Source organism: Humulus lupulus, chromosome 3, assembly GCF_963169125.1.
Source record: "Humulus lupulus chromosome 3, drHumLupu1.1, whole genome shotgun sequence".
NCBI classification, from domain to species: Eukaryota; Viridiplantae; Streptophyta; class Magnoliopsida; order Rosales; family Cannabaceae; genus Humulus; species Humulus lupulus.
The window spans coordinates 232,000,879-232,007,100 of NC_084795.1; the positions used below are offsets into that span (position 1 = coordinate 232,000,879).

At 32.9% G+C, this 6,222-nt stretch overlaps 1 non-coding gene across 1 annotated transcript; it reads right to left on the reverse strand.

Annotated features, from left to right (window-relative positions):
* Positions 1-5,877: 5,877 nt before the first annotated feature.
* LOC133828334 (small nucleolar RNA R71) lies at positions 5,878-5,984 on the reverse strand. The gene has a single exon (XR_009890960.1). It is a non-coding gene; the product is annotated as a small nucleolar RNA R71 (small nucleolar RNA).
* Between the last annotated feature and the right edge of the window lie 238 nt (positions 5,985-6,222).

Sequence of the window (6,222 nt, forward strand, 5' to 3'; positions counted from 1 at the left end):
AAATTAAAAAAAAAAACTATATATAAGTTACATAAACATATATAAATCATTATTTTTACATTAAAATTGAAAAAAAAAATTGATAAAAACATACCTAAGTGAGCAAATGTGGAAGGAGGCGCCGCTGGTTTCTCAAGCTTTTTCATTTCAGAAACATTAGGTAAATGGGGTCTGTCTTGGGGACGATGGGGGTTTATTATGTATACAGGGCATTTGCGTCAGTGCCCCACTGACGCAAACGGGCCGTTAACAGCGTCAATGTATGTTATGACGCAATTGCCCCATCATTTGTGGCAGTGCCTAACTGTCACAAATGCTAATTTTTGGTCAATAGGGTCAGTCAACTGCATTGACTAACGCGATTGACTGACAAAATTGCCCTTTTTTGTAGTAGTGGTTGTATATAATAGAGATTATATATGAAGGGCTGATAAAAATTAATTATCTTTATAAACTTGTCGTTTTACGTAAAGATTTGATTCTTATCATAATAGATGATTATTTGTAGATAAGTCTAAATCCTGAGTATTCTTGAACTCCTGTTTGTGTTTTTGGATCTTTTGATTCATTCGTTGAGTTTTCTTAGTATAATGAGGCTAATGACTTTTGTTTTGAGATTAAATATCATAAATGTCTGGGAACATGAATTACAATAATGGAATCCATACTTTCCTAACGGGTCGAATATTGGTTCCTTTAAGGGTTAATTCTGGAACTGAAAAGTTATTGAGCTCAAATCTATAATTTGATTATAGATTAATTATTCACTATTGAATTAATGGTAATTAAGGATCGAGAGGTAATTATAAGGGTAAAACAATAATTTTTACGAGCTCTAATTAACAAACCAATAAATAGAGGACAAGACTACATTTATTGATTATATCAATGGACTACAAGAGAAAACTTTGTAAATATAATTCTATAAATACTTAAAGTGCAATTTCATATTTATAGTTAAGTAATCATGGAATTAGTAAATAAGATTATTGGATAAAAGAGTTTAATCAATAATCTAGTTTATTGGAGCATCGTATTATTGGTCAATGGTCCCCAAATCACCTCTGTCCTACACTATCAAGGGTAAGGATGTCAAAAGAAAGATTTGTAGAGAGAATGACTTAATTGCAAAGCAATTAATTTTCCAAGGCAAGGAAATAATTATGTGATAATTATAGGCAATTAATTAATTATTTAACTCTATAGTTTTATTTTGAAAAACTATAGGTTAAAATAAATATTAATATTTTTCAGATTAACCTATAAAGAGAGATTAATAATTATCTTATTTAGAATAAGATATTTATTTATTTATTTAAAATTGATATCTTAAGATAAAGTTAATTTTGAATTAACTAATATTTATTTTGGGATAAATACATTGTCTTAAATATTAATTAAATAAACAAATGAGAAAATTAGGGATAACCTTAATGGTGTGGTCGACACATTCACTGTACAGTGAGTGTGGCACCACACATAGAGATTTCCTATCACTAGGATTTTGATTTTTAATTTCAAATAATTTGTTTATTTAAATGTTTATATTTAATTATTCTTTTTAAATATGATTTAAATTAAACATTTAAATAAGGTTATAACTAATAATTTTATTTTTATTAAATTATTAAATTTTCTTTATAAACCCGAAATGAAGTGATACTTTTCAAGCAATTGTTTTTTCAGAGATTGTCAGACTCTCTCTTTGAGAGAGAAGCGATAGTTTTCCTAAACCTGAAAACTATTCAATTCCTCTTCTCTCTATCAAACCTCTCTAGATCTCATGTGTTGAATACATCTAGAGAGTCATAAATCAACATTTTGAGTCCTAAGTGCCCACACATGTCCTTGTGTGTTTGAGGATTGGTCTGGAAGATCAAGGTGTGAGCTTTCAGAACTTTGATAGGTGATCGTTCATTTTATACAAAAAGAATCAAGGATACTTGATAGGCTACAAGAGGTAATATTTAATATGATTGTATGGGATTTAATATATATATATATATATATATTTGTATGATCTTGGTTGATATTAATAATTATTAAACAATCCATTCCCCGCTGCATATCTTTGATTTGCTCTTTTAATACCAACACGTTGCCCCAAACCTCCGAGAGACGTCGTGGTGCACCTTGGCCAGGAGTCTCAACATGAGATGGCACGGGAAGTCATTTGTGGGACTTGTTATCATGCAAGCGTTGTAGGGTGCACTATGCTTGAGTAGGACAACATGAGTGAAGGCATGGTGCCTTGAGGATTGGATCATGGATGTATGGGAGTCCTTCGACCGAGAAATTTGGATGGTATCGAATGGGGCATGAGGAGAGGCGTTGGCACGTCAGCTTGGTGTTGGCTCTTGGCCACGTATGCTACCTTGGCTTGTGAATGTCTAGGTGAGCATCGGTGTTGGAGATTGCCTTGCCATAGTGAGAACCTATGGACAATTTGAGTGTCTTGGATAGATAGCCTTGATGCATGGATGCACTCATAGATGCTTGAGAGCATGACTCGGCGAGAGTTGTTCGAGATACAGACGTGTGTAGAGGCACACAGTCGTGCGAAAAATATGATCATTGTTATCTGAATAGTTGGAAGGCTGATCTTAGCTTAGAGGATTCAAGGTGTCGCACATGCATTTTCCCTATCAAAGTGCTTGTAATCTTTGAAAATATATTATTTTTTCCTTTATTTTATTCGGCCTATAATTTCTTATAATTAGTTATCGTTGATTAGTGCTAAAAAATGTCAATTTATTAGTTTTAGAGTGTAAAATAAATTAATTTTTAATTAATATTTTCATGAATTTATTGTAATATATTTTTTATTTTAAAATATTAATTTTAATTTAATTTATGTTTAATTTTCAGGAAATAAATTGCATTTGGACATTAATAAAAAGATAGAAGAAATAAATAGTTAAAACTGAAAAAGATAAATGGAGAAAATGACATTTTTTGTAGTAATATTGCCCAGGCTCGTTTGGCCCAAGCCCAGCAAGCTGCCACTGCCAGCGTGCCAAGTGGTGCCCACTCCGCGCACCAGCTATTCGCAAGCTCCTCTAGCAGCCCCTGACCCGAGAGTGACCTGGCCCCTCGATCCGACGACCCGCACCTCACCCAGCCTCCCCAGCATCTGTTGCCTCCTTCAACATTCAGCAACCTGTTTGACCCAACCCAGTTCGGCCTTCTCTTCCCCAGCCAGCGCCCACATGGCGCACTCCAATTGGCTGGGAATGGGTCAAACCCACCAGCTACCATAGTGCCACCAACCCACTCCCCTGTGCATTTTGGGCCTTGCACCTTTCCTTTTTGAGCTTTGAACCTCATGTTTTTGTGGTATTTTAGAAAACGAGAAAAATGACCATTCACCAAAATAGCTAGGTTAATATTAATAATAAGATTTGATTTTTCAAAATCATATTTTATTATTAATATTTTAGATTTATTGTGTAACCCCCATTTGTTGTTTAATTTCCTTTTAGTCATTTTCTCCCTCTATAAATAGGGACTCTTTCTTTCACATATGTATGTAATTTTTAGAGAAATGAAACTATAGCAAAATTTCTACTCACTTTCTTCTCATATTTTCTTCTTAGAATTTTGTGAGAAACATGAGCATAATGGTCTAATCTTCCTAGGAAGGTTAGGGATGATTCCATATGCTAGTGATGTTATTTTTCTATTTTGATTTACTATGTTCTTAATAAAATGTATTTGAGTTATTTATGTTCTTTCATCCTCATCTCAATTTTGTTATCTTTATTTACTTGCACTAATAGTATATAGGATTAGTCATGCTCTTTCTATGTGCTTTTAATTAGTAAAAGTAATATTGATACATAATTTTATGTCCAATATTCTGTTGCATTATTGCCCTTGGGTATTTTGTCATTTTTAGATTTTTCATAAGATTAACATTGTGCTCATAAAGTAAAGAACTTTATAACTCAAATTAACTTTTGTTAGAAAATAATATGGACTTTAATGTTAGATTTTCCAAGTAAATGTTGGGATGTGAACTATTTACTTGTGTATTTTTGTAAATCAAGTAACTAAGTAACCAAACAAGCATATGGATGATTCTTAAAACCTTTCTATTTCTCAAACTCTTGATTACACCTTACTTTTATTTCACTTATCTCATTTTATCAAAAAGACAACACCAAAATCTCAAATCTCTTTTCATTTCCATTTTTATTTATTTCATGTTACTAACTTTTTGTGTTATTTTCTACTAATCTTTTGGTTTTAGGTTACCTTCTTGTGGATCGACCGCCCGATTTTACTACAACTACTACTTAATGGTAGTCACATTTTGGGCGTTGAACAAACTTTGGCGTCGTTGCCGGGGAGGTAGTTTTCAAAGGTTTAGTGAAATTATTATCAAAATGTTAGTAAGTTTATTTGTATTTTTGTTGGTATAAATATTGTGTTAGTATAGATTTTTTTTATTTACTAATTTTTAGTTCTATTGATTATTATTATTAAAAAAACTAACTAAAAATTATAAAAACAAAAAAAATTAGTTATTTTTTCTTTTACAAACAAAAACTTAAAAAAATATATTTATTCTTATTTTTTTTTTCATTTTCCTTTCTTTTAGTTACAAAAAGAGTACCTTATATATATTTATATAATTATTTTTTATTTTTAGTTAATTCTTATTCTATTTCTCTTTCTTAATTTCTATTCTATTTTTTTAGTTTAATGCATATTTGAAAAAAAAAACAAGAGTAAGCTTGTTATTTTATTTTCACTTTAATTATCTTTTCTTTATTTTATTTTTGTGTTGTTTATTTTGTTGCTTAGTTTAGGCTTTTTTTTTTCTTTGCTTTAGTCTTCCTTAGAATTTAGGTTTTCCAAAAATAAAAACATAAAATTGTTCATAAACTTCCAATCATAAAACGCTTAGCATTGAAAACTATTGTGTAATATTACAAATGGTGGAAACCGATATTGTTATGTTTAGAAAGATTGGTTGTTAAATAAGGTTTGTGATAGCGTTACCCTCCACACTTACCTGGGAACCTCGGAGAGTTCTGTCTAGGCAAGTGTGGGTCTAAAGCGGTACCTTGGCAACCTTCCCAATCGGCCTGGGAACATTTCGAGCATATACCTTTGCACTATTACATTGTTGAACTTATTACTATAAGAAAACCAAGCTTGTTCTGTCAAAATAAGTAATTTCACTCTACTTAAAGGTTGTTTGGTCGAAAAGGTTAACTTGTGATCAACCATACTTACTCAGTAACCTCGGGGAGTTCTAGTAAGGCGTTGGAGATCACCCTAAAACCTCCAAATCTACCTGGAAACAAGTTTAACAAAAAAAATCAAAAAATAAAAACATAAAATAAAACTAATTTTGATTTCTGAGAGTGGATGAATCATCACGAAACTTCTAGTGACACTTCTTCCAATTCATCATCCACTCCTTCCGGAACTCCTTCCACCAATCCTGCTTCTCCACAAACTTTAGCTGATAATAACCCATTTACAATGGCTCACAATGATGAAATCCAACCAAGAATTCTCAATGACTACCTCCATCCTACTCGCACTTCCACGCCTTCATGAATTATCTTCCCTCCTAATATGCCCGCATTAGACTTTAAACCTGGCATGATTCAACTCTTAACCACATTTCATGGAATGGAAAACGAGAGCCCATACGTGCATATTAGAGAATTCGAGGAGGTAGTAGCCACGTTCTATAACCAAGCCAAAAATGTTGATTCCGTGCGATTGAAGTTCTTCCCTTTCTCCTTGAAGGACAAAGCCAAAATTTGGTTATACTCTTTGAGAGCTAGGTGTATTGGAACATGGGAGGAGATGACCGAATCCTTCTTTATGAAACACTTCCCCAGCCATAAGACCAACAGTCTAAAACGACAGATTTCCACATTTTCCCAAAGGGACAGTGAAACGTTCTATCAAGTCTGGGAAAGATTCAAAGATCTGTTGAATCAATGCCCGGACCATGGCTATGAGAACTAACGTTTGGTCAGTTACTTCTATGAAGGCCTCACGAGTTGTGAGCGCCAGTTTGTAGAAATTCTATGCAATGGTGAATTTCTCGAAAAAGAGCCAGACGATGCTCTTGAATATCTCGAAGAAACCGCTAAAAAATCTCACACCTAGACTGGTCCAAGTGTTACTGATAGCACCAACCGACACAAACCATTTGGGATCTATCAACTTCGAGAAGAGGATAGTGTTAAGGCC